We start from the raw sequence: 15,121 nt of genomic DNA, 5'->3' as shown, positions 1-15,121 counted from the left end.
TTCTACACCAATGCACACAGCATGGATGAGAAATGGAGGAGCTGGAAGCCACTGTGCAGCAGGAGTACTACAATGGTCAACACCACAGAACCATGGTAGGATGATTCAGGCAGCTGGATTGCTGCAACAGGAGGCTATGAGCTCTACAGGAGGGATAAGCAAGGAAAGAGAGGAAGTGGGGTAGCCCTGTGTACTAGGGAGTGTTTTGATTATCTCGACTTAATAATTGTAATTGTGAGGCTGGAGGTATATGGGTAAGAATCAGGGGGAAGGCCAACAGAACAGATATCCTGGTGGGTTTCTGTTACAGACCACACAACCAAGATGAAGAGGCAGATGAAATATTCAGCAGCTGGGAGAAGTCTCACAAGCATTAGATCTTGTTCTTGTGAGGGACTTCAACTCAGCAGGTGTCTGCTGGAATACAGTACCCCAGGAGGTTTCTGGAGTGTGTGGCAGATAACATCCTGACAAGCTGGTAAGTAAGCAATGTAGGGAAGGCATTTGCTATAACTGTTGTTTGTGAGCAGAGAAGGACTGGTGGGTGATGTGATGGTTGGCTGTATTGGGCACAGCAATCATGAAATGACAGTTCTCAATTCTCAGAAAGAAAAGAATGGAGGCCAGCAAAACTGCTGCTTGGAATTCTGGAGGGCAGACTGGCTGTTTAGGACACTGATTGACTGAAACCCTTGGAAGGCAGTCCTGAAAGGCAAAGATGTCCAGGAAAGCTGGACATTCTTCAAAAAGGAAATCTTAAAGACACAGGAGCAGGGCTGTCCCCATGTGCCAAAATACAAGGTCCTGGGGCACAAGACCAACATGGGTGAACAAGGAGCTTTAGCTGGAACTCAAGAAAAAAAGAGGAGAGTCTAAGCCTTTTTAAAGAAGGGGCATGAACTCAGGTGGACTACAAACATATCATGAAATTATATAGGGAGAAAATGAAAAGGGACAAAGCCCAACTAAAACTTGATCTCACTACTGTCATAAAAGACAATGAAAAATGTTTATATAATATATTCCCAACAAAGGCAGGCTAAGGAGAATCTGCATCCTTGATTGGAGAAAAATAATGACAAAGGATGAGAAAAAGGCTGAGGTACTTAACGGCACTTTTGTCTAAGTCTTTAATGGCAAGACAAGGTGTTCTAAGGGTACCCGGCCACCTGAACTGGAAAACAGGGATACGGAGCAAAATGAAGCTCACACAATCCAAGGGGAAATAGTCACTGGCTTGCTACACTACTTAGACACACATGTCTATGAGGCCAGATGGGATGCAACTAAGGGAGCTGGTTACTTAAGTGCTACTGACTCATTTTCCATTATTTAGTGGCAAAACTGGCTACCCAGGAGGGTCCTAGCTGACTGGATTTTGACAAACATGACTCCCATCTATAAGAAGAACTGGAAAGAGGACCTAGGAAGTTACAGGCCTGTCAGCCTTGGTGCCATGGAAGGTCATGAGATAGATCATCCCAAATCTCATCACGTGGCAACTATAGAGCAACCAGGGGGATCAGAGCCAGTCAGTATGGGTTTGTGAAAATCAGCTGCTGCTTGACCAACCCAATCTCCTTCTATGACAGAGTGACATGCTTACTGGATGAGAGAAAGACTGTGAATGTTGTCTACCTGGACTTGGTAAAGCTTTGGATACCATTTCCAACAGCATTCTCTTGGAGAGAATCAGTGGCTTGGATCAGTGCACGGTAGACTGTGAAAGGCAAATGGCTGAATGGCCTGGCCCAAAGAGTGGTGGTGGATGGAGTTATATACAGCTGGTGGCTGGTCACCCATGGTGTTTCCCAGGGCTGAGTACTGGGGCCACTTCTGTTTAATTTTGTTTTTTATGATCTGAACAGGGAATTGAGTGTACTCTCTGGCACTGTATGGATGACACCAAATTGGTAGGAACGTTGATGTGCTGGGGGGCAGGAAGGCTCTGCAGAGGGATCTGGGCAGGCTGGATGGATGGGCCAAAGCCAGTGGTGTGAGGTCAAACAAGACAATGTCCAGGTCCTGCCCTGGGTCACAACAACCCCAGGCAGTGCCACAGGCTGGGGCAGAGTGGCTGCAAAACTGCCCACAGGAAAAGGACCTGGGGGTGCTGCTGACAGCAGCTGAACATGAGCCAGCAGTGCCCAGGTGGCCAAGAAGGCCAATGGCATCCTGGGCTGTACTAGCAATAGTGTGGCCAGCAGGAGCAGGGCAGGGATTGTGCCCCTGTGCTCAGCACTGGTGGGGCCACATGTCAAGTCCGGTTCTGGGCCCCTCAGTCCAAGGAGGACATCGAGGTGCTGGAGCATGTCCAGAGAAGGGCAACGGAGCTGGGGAGGGGTCTGGAGCACAAGCCCTGTGAGGGAGCTGGGGTTTTTTAGGCTGGAGAAAAGGAGGCTCAGGGGAGCTCTTACTACTTTCTACAACTGTCTGAAAGGAGGTTGTAGCCAGGTTTTATTTGGCCTCTTCCCCGAGGTAACAAGTGACAGGACAAAAGGAAATGGCCTCAAGGGTGCTAACGGAAGTTTTGTTTGGATACTAGGAAAAGTTTCTTCACAGAAAGAGTGGTAGGCATTGGAACAGGTTGCCTAGGGAAGTGGTGGAATTACTAACTCTAGAGGGATTTAGAAGATGTGTAAATGTGGAATTTGGGGACAAGTTTAGTGGTGAACTTGACAGTGGAGTTTAATGGTTGGGCTTTATGCTCTTAGAGGTCTTTTCCAAACCAGATGATTCTGTGATTCCGTGTTGTTTCTATGTTGTTGCTTTACCAGAACAAAAGGCTTAAGAGTACGACACTGTGAAGAGTGGGTAGCCTGGAAGCTAAATGATTTTGGCCTTCAAAAGGGGCAGTGAATGCCTCCTGTGTCAACCAATCTTCCTGTGATCTTTATGGGCAGCCAGGACCCTAACTTCTGCTTTTGGTAGATACTGTATACTCACTTTTGCAACAAATATGTTTGTGGGCATTGAGCTGAAAATACCTACCCTTCCACCACAACTCCCTTTCCATTGCCTGGACAAGACTTGTACTCATTTTAACTAAATTCCTTCCATTCTGTCCATAGTGAGACTATGAATATAGACTTTTTGCACTGCAGGCCAAAACTGCTTCTCGTGTCTCTGCAGTCACCAACCACAACTTACAGATTGTACTCCCTGAATGGACATAGTAATAACAGTAATGAAATTCCTAGATTTATGAACTTGTGTAATAATTGTACATGTATCAGAGAAGTAAAATATTCTTACTAAGATGCAGAATATGAGGATCCAAGTTTTTTGATCTGTTGCTTCAGTGTGTGACCCTAGAAAAATCTTCACTCTTCTTCAAGTTTCTGTTCTCCTGTCTTCAAAAACTGTCACTGTACTCCTTTGGATGATATAATTGTATTTGAATAGACACTGAATTTGGCAGTAAGCAACTTGCACAATCTAGATCTTACTGTTCCCCCTACACCTTGCCAAAAATAAAAGATAAAACATGCTACAGTTACTTGAAATAACTTCTAATTTGTGATACATCCACTTAATCACGGTCATTTAAAAATGCATTCATCTAAAACCTTACGTGAAATTCTGTATAAGTGATGTCTAAATTCAGAAAATATATTCATGACTTTTCTTAAGAGTGATGTAAAGTAAAAGTGCACTTTTATCACATACATTGTATTTTGATTCTTGTGAAACGCAGTCCAAATACTGAAGTGCAATAGGATTTTTGTGATTCACAAAAAAATTATGAAAATACGTTAGTCATCATGACTGTGACAGTTACTCTGGGCTTAAAAGCACCAATATACAATAACCATAAGGCTTGAAACAAGATTTGGTGTTCACAGACAATGCTGGGATAGCTCATAGAATGAGAGAACAGCAGTGGGCAGGTTCAGGGTCTGCAGGAAGGATAGGTTGGGAAGGTGAGGAGGGGACATCATCTTCTATGTGAGAGAGCAGCCAGGATGCATGGGTCTCTGCCCTGGGCTGGCTTTCTGCCTTAGGATGAGTGATGAGATGGCTGGGTCCTGATGGCTAAGGATTACTAGGCAAATCCTTATGTGAGGAGAGATGTTTATGAAGGGTTAGGAAAATTGACTCTGATGAGGGATATGGGGAGAAAAACAAAGCTTTCTGCAGGTTCATTGTTGGGAAAAAGAGAAGGGAAAATGTGAACTTATTGCTGAATAGTCAGGGATCTAGAAGTAAGGGACACGGGAGAGGCCAAGTAGTCAATAACTTCTTCACCCCAGTGTTAACAGATAAAGCTACTCCTGTTCACTAAGACCACGGAGAAAGATTGGGGCCAGGAATACTTATCCTTGGTGGAGGAGGAGCAGGTTAGAGAACATTTAAATAGACTGCATATGCATCCACAGGACCCAACAGCTTGTACTGAGGGTGTACAGTGAGTGCTGAAGGAACTGGCCCTTGTACTAGTGAGGCCAGTCTCAAATATCTTTGAAAGGTCACTGCAACTGGAAGAGGTTCCTGAGGACTGGAAAAAAGCAAGTGCCATTTCCATCTTCAAGAAGAGCACAAAGGAGGATTCAGAAAACTACAGAGTTACCACCTTCACCTCAGTCCCAGGTTCAAAGGGTTATGGTGATTTGCACACACACCAGCTGGTGTGGAGTGGTCATTACTGATATGCTACAGGGATTGAGACCGAGTCCACTATTATTTAAGAATTTCATTAAGGGCCAAGAAGTGGTGGGACAAGAGTGCAACCTTAGAAAATTTGCACATGATTCAAAACTGAGAGAAGCATTGCTATTCAGACAGATCTGAACAGGCTGGAGAAATGGGTCAACAGAAACATCGTGGAAAAATGCAAAGTCCTGCACTCGGAGGGAAATAAGCCTCCATGCCACCACAGACTGAGGACTGACCATCTAGAAAGCAGCTTTGACCAAAAAACATCTGAAGGGCCTGAAGGATGAGTAGACCATGAGAAACATACCTTTACAGTAGATATTAGTATTTATCTTCTTTTTTCCTCTTCAGTCAGAGCTGGTATTGAAATCATGAGAGACAAAGTTTCATGTTTGGACTCAGCTCTTTATTAATTCTTATCTATAGTACAGTGAGTGCTACAGCATTTCTAGCTAACAAGCTAAAAGTAAAAAAATTGAGCCGTATTTCACTTGCTACAAGGTTTTTTAAAGCCAAACAGTCCAATTAAAAGCTAACACCTACATTATTTTTACTTTTGACCCTATGATCAAACACCTGTGACTTGCAGTGCAGCACTTTCTATCCAATTTAAAAAGTACTACTGAAAACCAAGAAGAAGGAGCAAGAAGGAAAAAAAATTTCCACTCCAAAACTTCCATCTTGTCCCATACCCATCACTATATTCTAAAACCCCAAATTCCAAACCCTTCACCATGTGATATTACCCACTTCCATCCAAACTACAAACTGGTGATTCTAACTCCATCACTCAATTTTGGAAGACTTCTTCAATGCCTCAAATGGAAAGCAGTGTTCCTCTGAGGATCAGTGCCTGACAGCACAGAAAGTTCAAAACTCCCAGGCTTCAGGGTTCCAACAAGCAGAGGCCTCTCTGTTTGCATCCGGAAAAGTGTTGTCAGCAGCCAGAGAGATTTCATCATTACTCTCTGCTCAGCCCCAATGAGAGACACTTGGAGTGCTGTGCACAGTCCTGAGTTCTCCAGCAAAAGTGATCCACAAACATATAGAAGTCCAGCAAAGGGTCACAATGATAAAGAGGTAGAAGCATCTCTCACGGAAGGCAGAGAGAGCTGTGCATGGAGAAATCTCAGGGAGGTCTTATGTAAATATCTGATAAGCAAAGGCAAAGCCAAGCTCCTCACAGTGGTCCCCAGTGACAGCAGAAACAGCAAAAATCAAAATACACAAAATTGCTTTCAAAAATAAGAGGAAAGTTTTTTTACTGTGTGGGTGAGGGAGACTCATTGAAGGCTGAATGAGGATGATTGTGAACAAGCTGCTCAGAGAAGTTGTGAAGTCTCCATCCCTAGAAATATTCAAACTCAGCTGGACACACAGCCCTAAGCAACCTGCTGTGGCTGACCTGCTCTGGGCAGAGGTGCCAACCAGCTTTGACGCTTCTGCAGTTCTGGAGCTAGAACCTCAGTTAGACCCAATGGTAGCATAGCACAGTCACAGGAACAAAGGCTGGACACACTGTGCTACTGTCAATATTCTCTCAATAAGAAAGAACGGGATCTGAATTTGTATTTAGAAAGTACAAGGGCACTTGGAGCAGACCTGTAATCTCTCATTCTACATATCACATGCTTTAAGAAAACAAGACAGCACCTGAGGGAAAAAAAAAATAAAGAGAGTTTAGCCAGAAGAGGTATGAAAATCAAAATTTGTTTCTGCTTCTGTCTAATGGTAGTGCCCCTTTTTTTCACTATTCACTTTTTGCCTTGAGTCTTGGCCTTTATCTTTTGTAGTTGCTGTTGTCCAGGGCTCCCCTGTGTTGACTTACCTGCTGTGCTGCCATGCCACGCTCCTGCCTGGCAATCCCATGACCAGCAGCCTGGTGAGGAAGCTCTGCACTCACAAGATGACCCTGCTTACCCTGGTCCACAGCCACCCATAAGATGGTCTTGCACAGGCCAGGGTAACTTGCTGAAGAAGCTCATGTGATGCTCTTAGCAAGGAAGGATTTCATGCCCAGTTCTTCAAAGAACTGAAGCTTGTTTCACCCCTTGAGTGGGTGAAACTGGAAGGCTTGCTGGAAGCAGATGCACTTGCCCTGATTATCAAGCTCTCACAAACAGTACTTCTCTTCCTGCCTCCTGGTGCTTTAAACAAGCATGAGGCTTGTGGTTGCAAAGCCCAAGTCCCCCCATCAGCCTCCTGGGGCAGGCCTTTTGGGCACTTGCAGCCCATGCTGGTTGACCACCATTGTAGGGACAAATCCGGCTGCCTCCATTTCACAGCCCTACAGCCACCCATGCGCGCACACACAGCCTTGTTCCATTGTAAGACCAGCCTCCAGGAGAAGTAGTACAGACTGAAAATGAGATGGAGAACCCCACAGAGCTGCAGTTAATTAAATGGGACTCTGCCTATCTGGAATGGGATATACCCTTTCTGAGTCTTTTTACATGATTCTTATTTTAGATGCTACCAAAAAGAAAAAAATTAAATTCCAAAATAGCATCAGATTTTAAGCATTAGTATGTAACTGGCTTTGAATTTGACAGATTTGATTGTACACATTAGGAAAGAAATGAAAATATACATAAGAGTTTTACATCAGGAAACAAATGAAAATATACATAAGAGGTTTGAATAAATGTTTTCTCCAGGTTCACTGCAATGGGTAAAAAACTGTAGTGCAAACCTGTAGATATTTATACTGAAAGAAAGCTATAATGCCTTTGACTGTATACCACAACTCCTACTCCATACTTGTTTTTCATAACATTGTATGTGTTTCTCACTGACTCAACATACAAAGCCTTATATACAAACAAAGGCTGTTGTTTACAGATGCCAAGCCTACTAGAAGACCCTAGACTGGTCTACTCTAGCCCAGCCAGTGATGAAGTATCCCCATTTGACTTCAGCAAAGAAGCCAAATATATGTAAATAAGTGCATGATTTGATTTATAATTATATGCTGAATTTAAATTAAGATCTAGTAGGCATATGTTCTTCCGGGTGGGTATTTGTATTAGAGAAGGTCTCTACTAGATCCTTAAATTTCATCTGCAATATCACCCACTCAGGAGTAGGCAGTAGAGTTCTCACAAACAGCACTGTGTGCCACACTCATTTACTACTTCAGGTGTCTGAAAGTTGTTTTTCTGGAAAGGACAATACTCACATGGTCTTCACACCAGCTAAGAAATCCAACCATACTGTGATGAAGGCAAGGACTTGCACTAACTCTGCTGGACACCAGGATGTAGAAGGTGACAATTAATTATTTTACCCTCTGTCACTGTCCAGAATGAATTGATTTAATCAGAACACATCAAGAGGATGATTCTAGCCATGCATCCAAAGACTTTTCTGCCATTGTCTTTGAGCATAAAGAAGAAATTTTAAAGTCTCATCTGTGGCATGCCAGACAGCAAAACACTTCTCTGGTGTCTGTACAAACACCACGGCTTAGACTCAGCAATGTCTGACATTGCCACAGCTACAAAATTGATCTATTTGGCACCATTCCCTGACATTAAAAATTTTGACTGAAATTACTTTTGCAGCAATTGTTTACATGACTATCACAACTCTGGTTAAACAACTAAAGACCCTGAATTCTATAATCAAAGGAATTTCTTTCAGGATTAAGGCTGAAATTTGTTTCAATTTTTTGAAAAGAAATACAGATTCTCAGTGGCTCTACAATCTCAGATTTTTCATGGCAACCAATTTTGTATTTCTTTATCTCAGATACGATGTAGCATAACACGTGCATACTAACTATATGTTATACTTCTTATATCAGAAACTGGAGAACAACAGATGTCTCATCCTGGGTTATCTTTACTCATTATACAGGTAAAGATGCTCTAGGAACATATCTCAATATAATTCAAAAAATAATGATTGACATTTCTGTGTATGATACTTTTTTATTTAAAACAGTGCAGCCAAACTCAAAGCAACTTTAAATCACATGAGCACAGAATCATTAGGTTGGAAAAAACTTCTAGGGTCAGCAAGTCCAACCTTTGACCCATCACCACCTTGCCAAATCAACCATAGCATTTAGTGTCACATCCAGTAATCTCTTGAAATCCTCCAGGAACTGTGACTTCACCAACTCCCTGGGCAGCCCATTCCAACGCTTAACAACCCCTTCAGTGAAGAAAATCCTCCTGATGTCCAGCCTGAACCTCCCCTGGCACAGCTTGAGGCCATTTCCTCTTGTGCAGTCACTTGTTGCCTGGGAGAAGAGGCCAAACCCCACCTGGTTACATCCTCCTTTCAGGCAGTTATAGAGAGTACAGTAATTTCACGACTATAAGGCACACCCTTTTAACTAAAATTCTGATGGAAACCTGGAAGTGCGCCTTATAATGTGGTGCACCTTATATATGGACAAAGTTAGGAAATTTGCCAACCCAGAAGTGCGAGCCGCAAGACCCACGGGAGAGCCGGTGGGGCCCCGGTACCGTCAAGTGGCAACGGCCCCCAGCTCCACCAAGTGGCTGCGGCGCCCGGCACTGCTGAGCGGCACAGGCTCCCGGCACCGCCAAGCAGCAGAGGCTCTCGGCCCTGCCAAGTCGCACAGGCGCCCAGCACCAGCAGCAGCCTCAAGCGAGGCTGAGCCTGCCTGGTCCCAAGCTGAGCCAGTAAAACCCGCGATCGCGCAATTCCATCACTAATTCATTACTTTGTTCCGTGCGGATCCTCGCTGCAAAAAAAAAGTGCGCCTTATAGTCTGGTGCGCCTTATATACGGACAAAGTTCAGAAATTTGTTGACTCCCAGAGGTGCGCCTTATACTCCGGTGCGCCTTATAGTCATGAAATTACTGTAATAAGGTCTCCCCTGAGCCTCCTTTTCTCCAGTCTAAACACCCCCAACTCCATCAGCCACTCCTCACAGGACTTGTGCTCCAGACCCCTCCCCAGCTCTGTTGCCCTTCTCTGGACATGCTCCAGCACCTCAATGTCCTCCTTGGACTGAGGGGCCCAGAACTGGACTTGACATGTGGCCTCACCAGTGCTGAGCAGAGGGGCACAATCCCTGCCCTGCTCCTGCTGGTCACACTATTGCTAGTACAGCCCAGGATGCCATTGGCCTTCTTGGCCACCTGGGCACTGCTGGCTCATGTTCAGCTGCTGTCAGCAGCACCCCCAGGTCCTTTTCCTGTGGGCAGTTTTGCAGCCACTCTGCCCCAGCCTGTGGCACTGCCTGGGGTTGTTGTGACCCAAGGGCAGAATCTGGAAGCCTTGGCCCATGATACTGCCTGTCCAGATCCCTCTGAAAAATCTTCCCATTGTCCAGCAGACCAACACTCCCACCCAACTTTGTGCTGTCCACAAACTTAGCAAGGGTAGACTTGACATCCTCATACATCCTCATTGATGAAGATTCTATAGAGAACTGGTTCTAGTAGCCCTGGGGAACACCACTCGTGACTGGCCACCAGCTGCATGTAACTCCATCCACCACCACTCTCTGGGCCTGGCCCCCAACCAGATTTTAACGCAGTGAAGAGTACCAGTCCAAGACATGGGCTCACAGCTTTTACAGAAAAATGCCATGTGCGATAATATTGAAGGCTTTGCTGAAGTTCAGGTAGACAATATCCACAGCTTTTCCATCATCCATCAGGCATGGCACTTGGTCATGAAAGGAGACCGGGTTGACGAAGTAGCACCACCCTTTCCTAAATCCCTGCTGGCTGGGCCTGATCCCATGGCTGTCCTCTAAGTGCTGAGTGACCATAATCAAGATAATCTGTTACATAACCCTCCCCAGCACTGAGGTCAGATTGACCAGCCTGTAGTTCCCCAGTTCCTCCTTCTGGTCGTTTTTGTGGATGAGCATCACATTGGCCAGCCTCCAGGTCTGAGACCTTCCCAGTTGGCAAAGACTAATGGTGGAGATTTTCTTGGTGAACACTTCTGCCAGCTCCCTCAGTACCCTTGAATGAATCCCATCCAATCCCATAGACTCCTGAGTGTCTAAATTGCTCAGTACTTCATCGTGTATTGCAGATCTGTTCTGCTCCCTGTACCCCAGCTCAGGGGGCTGGTGGCCCTGAGAATAAGAGTCTTACTGTTAAAGACTGGTGCAAAAAAGACATTAGGGACCTCAGTCTTTTCCTCCTTCTTGGTGGCAATGTTCCCCTCCGTGCCCAGTAAAGGATGGAGATTTTCCTTAGCCTTCCTTTTGTTGAGGTATTTATAAAACCACTTCTTATTATCTTTCACAGCAGAGGCCAGATTGAGTTCTGGTTGAGCTTTTGCCTTTCTAATTTTCTCTCTACATGTGCCAATGACATTTTTGTACTCCTCCTGAGTTACCTACTTATTCCTCCAAAGGTCATAAACCCTCCCTCTGTATCTCTAAGTTTCTAATTATACTGAAAATACTGATAATCATGTCAAGTTTCTGAATTATCCATGCATGTGGTATTACAGTATTTTAGTTTATACTAAAGCTCATACACTGTCAAGGCAAATCTGTCACTCTCCATTATTGTGCTTTAATTCCCTTCATGATGCCATCTTGGTACATACAAATTTTCAAAACACTTTTCAGTGTAACCAATGACAGGTGCATTCCAGAAGTTCACATAACATGTATCATTTGCTAATGCAGATGCAAGAGCCTCAACTCAGTGATCAAGCTGCACTCACTTAAGTGTACAGCAAGCACAGAGGTAGGAGCAGAAAGCTCTCAGTATGTACAGCTTATGCCATACCCTGTAGTGCTTTTCATACACATAAAAGGTTAGGTGTCACCAGTTTTACATACACTCTTTAGATCAGCCTTTATGATCAGCTTTTGCAATCTTACCCCTTCCTCATTCCTGCAAATGATGGTATTGTCCATTACTTGTGTCTCAGAATTATCAACAGGGGGCCACACAGGAACCTACACGGAATCTAGGAAAGTGCACTTCTTGTAAGATTCTGTGGACAGAGAGCTTATACTACTAGGAAGACACCAAATTGATGGTCTACTAGTGATGTCTCATCAGCTACTGATGAGAGGACCAGCAGTCAGGACAAAATATAATTGAGAAAATCAAGTATTTTCTGTGTGGAAAAGGTATCAACTTATCCTCACCAGAACCCAGGACTTACAGAGCAGCACAGCAGTGTAACAGAGTGCCTAGGCAACCCTAAAGTGTACGCACACCTGAGTCTCCTGCCCAGCAAAGCAGCGAGGCCATCTGTTCCCATCCCAAAGGTCAAACATGCAGACTGCACAGGCAGTTAAGTCAGTAGAGGAAAAGGAGTCTCAGTTTCTCAACTATCTGGTACAGATTGACAAAAAATCCTGGTGTACCTGAATGATTAACAAGGGAGGTGACTGTCCCCTTTACTCTGCTCTAGTGAGACTCCACCTGAAGAACTGCATTCAGCTCTGGAATCCTGGGTACAGGAAAGACATGGACCTGTTGGAGCAGGTCCAGAGGAGGGCCACAAGGCTTAGGGCTGGAGCACCTTTGCTATACGGAAAGCTTGAGAGTTTTGGGGTTGAACAGCCTGGAGAAGAAAAGGCTCTTGGGAAATCTTATCATTCTTTTAGTACTCATAAAGGGAACTTAAAGTAAAAATTAGCACAGACCTTTTAACAGGGCATGTAGTAATAGGACAGAGGTAATGATTTTAAACGTAAGAAAGGTATGCAGACTAGATATTTGGAAGAAATATTTTACAATGAGTGGGGCAAACACTGCCAAAGGTTTTCCAGACAACTGGTGGATGCCCCTGGAACCACTCAAGGTTATGTTGGACACAGATCTGAGCAACCTGATCTAACAGGAGATGTCACTGCAGGAGGTTTGGAGGACCTTTTAAAAGTCCCTTCTAACCCAAAATATTTTAGTGACATCCTGTGACATTCCAGGATGCCAACTGAAGAAGAAAAGTCAATATAAAACCCCCATATACTGTTCATGCAACGTGTAAGGGACTGACCCTATGGACCAAGACAACTTCACCTAACCTTATACAAATCTCAAAATATTTGTAGCCATTTGGAGAACATATAGCACATATAGCTGGAGTAAAGGTATGCAGATCACCACGTAAGAAGGAACATTCACTGCATAAGGGGGTGTTGGGATTAGGCTTCTTTTCTTTTTTACCCATAGAATTTTCCCCATAAGTTACTAGGACACACTAAGTACTGGGTACTTAAGAAAATGAAGAAGGGGCCAGGCTCAGGGGGAAGGAGGGCATCTGATTCCACTTCTCTCATCTGGGGAGTTTCTCTCCGAGGGACAGAGATGCCGTGAGAATTGGACACGTAAAGGACGGGGGCTGGGGCAGCTGCTGGCTGTCTCATTCTCGGCTTCAGAGGGCAGTCGGAGCTGCTGTGTGTGGAAGGGAATTTGCTGCTGCTGCCAGAGTCCAGCCCAGAGCTGCTTCTTCTGCCACGGGGTGAGCCCCTACTCATGAGAGGGGAACTGGGACCTTATTATTACCTACCTCCCTGAGAGAGGGACCTATCCCCATCTGCTTGTGTGCCCGGGATCCTGAGCTCCTGCCCTGCTCAGATCCAGGCCGCTGCTGTTCGCCCCTGCCACTTCTTCAGCACGGCTCTGAGCTTTCGCTGCACTGTAGTCCCACACCCCCTGCCTGCTGATACATCTTGCTGTGCCCGCTTGGACTCTTCAGAGTCCTGCAGAGGCACTGGGATCAGCTACCCAGGGTTTATGAACCAAGGCCTCTCTCCCATCCCTTCAGCCTGGGCACAGGGACCGACACTGCCCAGGGTTTATGAACCAAGGCCTCTCTCCCATCCCTTCAGCCTGGGCACAGGCACCGACACTGCCCAGGGTTTATGAACCAAGGCCTCTCTCCCATCCCCTCAGCCTGGGCCCCGCCGCCATTCCCGCGTGCTGCCCCAGCCCGCCCCGCAGCGCCCCCTGCAGGCGCGGGGGAATCATCGCCCCCACCCCGCCCGGGGGAGCCACCAGCGCCCCTGCTGGCCGTGCCCGGAACTGCAGCATGGGACAGCGCCCGTGGCCAGGAGTGTCCCTGGGCTCCTGCTCGGGCTGTGGTTAATGCTGGGCTGGTTGTTGTTTGTTTGCTTTATTACACACACTAATAAAGAACTGCTATTCCCATTCTCACATCTCTGCCTGACAGCCCCTTAATTTCAAAATTATTCTAATTCAGAGGGAGAGGGTTTACATTTTTCATTCCAAGAGGGGCTCCTGCCTTCCCCAGCAGACACCTCTCTTCCAAAATAAGACAGGGGTATAAGCAGAAAATAGAACGACTTGTTATGCCATTAGATAATGGAAGATTGTTGTATGTCCTACTATTTACCCAAAATGTATGTTCTACTATTTACCCAAAAGGTAAGTAGTAACCAAGTAACTAACTTGTTTAAGTAGAATTGTTAGTCTTCTGTGTATTTATGACAGTATCCAAAAGAATCATGACTGCCAAGCAACTGGACATTGCAGTCTCTAGATCTGCCTAAGTTGCCTAGCCTTTAACATCAGCATCTATACATACCTGCTTTTCCTTTTCTGCCCACATCATGAGCACTCGTAAGAATTAAAACCACAAAAATCAATGGCACTAGACTTCCCAGAAAGCAAAAGGGCTTGTTTCCTCATATAAAAGTTGGCTTTTCTTGACAAAAGATTTTGCAAATGCAAAACTTATACATGAGTTTAAGGGGTGACTAGGGAAGTTCTTGGAAAAGATTCTCTGATGTATCTAAAAAAAAGATTAATCATGGAAGGTTCAGAGAATCACTGAGCTGGAAATGGCCATAGGATGGCAAAGTTAAAAAAGTAAAATGTGTTTATGCTTCTAATTGCACTTGCCTAGGAATTAACTTTTACTATCCAGACTAGTAAGTATATTGGATTAGATGTTCCCATGGCCTGAGTCAGTTTGATTGCTCTCATGCACTTTTACTTTAGTATTTTGGATTGTCTTCATACTGTTTTATAAGATAGATAGCTACTGTGATCTGCACAGATATGCTACAAATGGCAGAATGTATCTGAAAACTATTCGGAAATGCAAACAACCTATGAAATGGACTTAAATAAAAAACAGCAATGTTATATGAAATTACTAGACAGGGTAATTATGACTTTATAAAAAATATGCAAATTGTGTAAGAGCCTGTATTTTGGAAAAGTACTGAGAGATAGCAATGTAGCTCTGTTGAAAATAAAAAAACTAAAAGCACTTTAAATCCAGCATTAAAGAGAAAAAGAGTAATTAATAGGCATAGTCTTTCTTCCATTACCATTCTCAACACACAAAACTGCAGTAGAAATTCCTGCATATGACATCAGCTATTTTTTCAGAGGTGTTGAAGTTTAGATTCTGGCAACAAAGAGTGATAATTTTCAAGGTACATGAGCAACTTCTGCCCAACCACCTTTGACTGAAAAACTTTGATTATATTTTGATTATTCCTTATCCACATAGTAAGATATAAAATTA

This window comes from Catharus ustulatus, chromosome Z (assembly GCF_009819885.2).
Source record: "Catharus ustulatus isolate bCatUst1 chromosome Z, bCatUst1.pri.v2, whole genome shotgun sequence".
Classification (NCBI taxonomy): domain Eukaryota; kingdom Metazoa; phylum Chordata; class Aves; order Passeriformes; family Turdidae; genus Catharus; species Catharus ustulatus.
The sequence above is the reverse complement of the archived record's forward strand: the minus strand, read 5'-3'. Positions refer to the sequence as shown.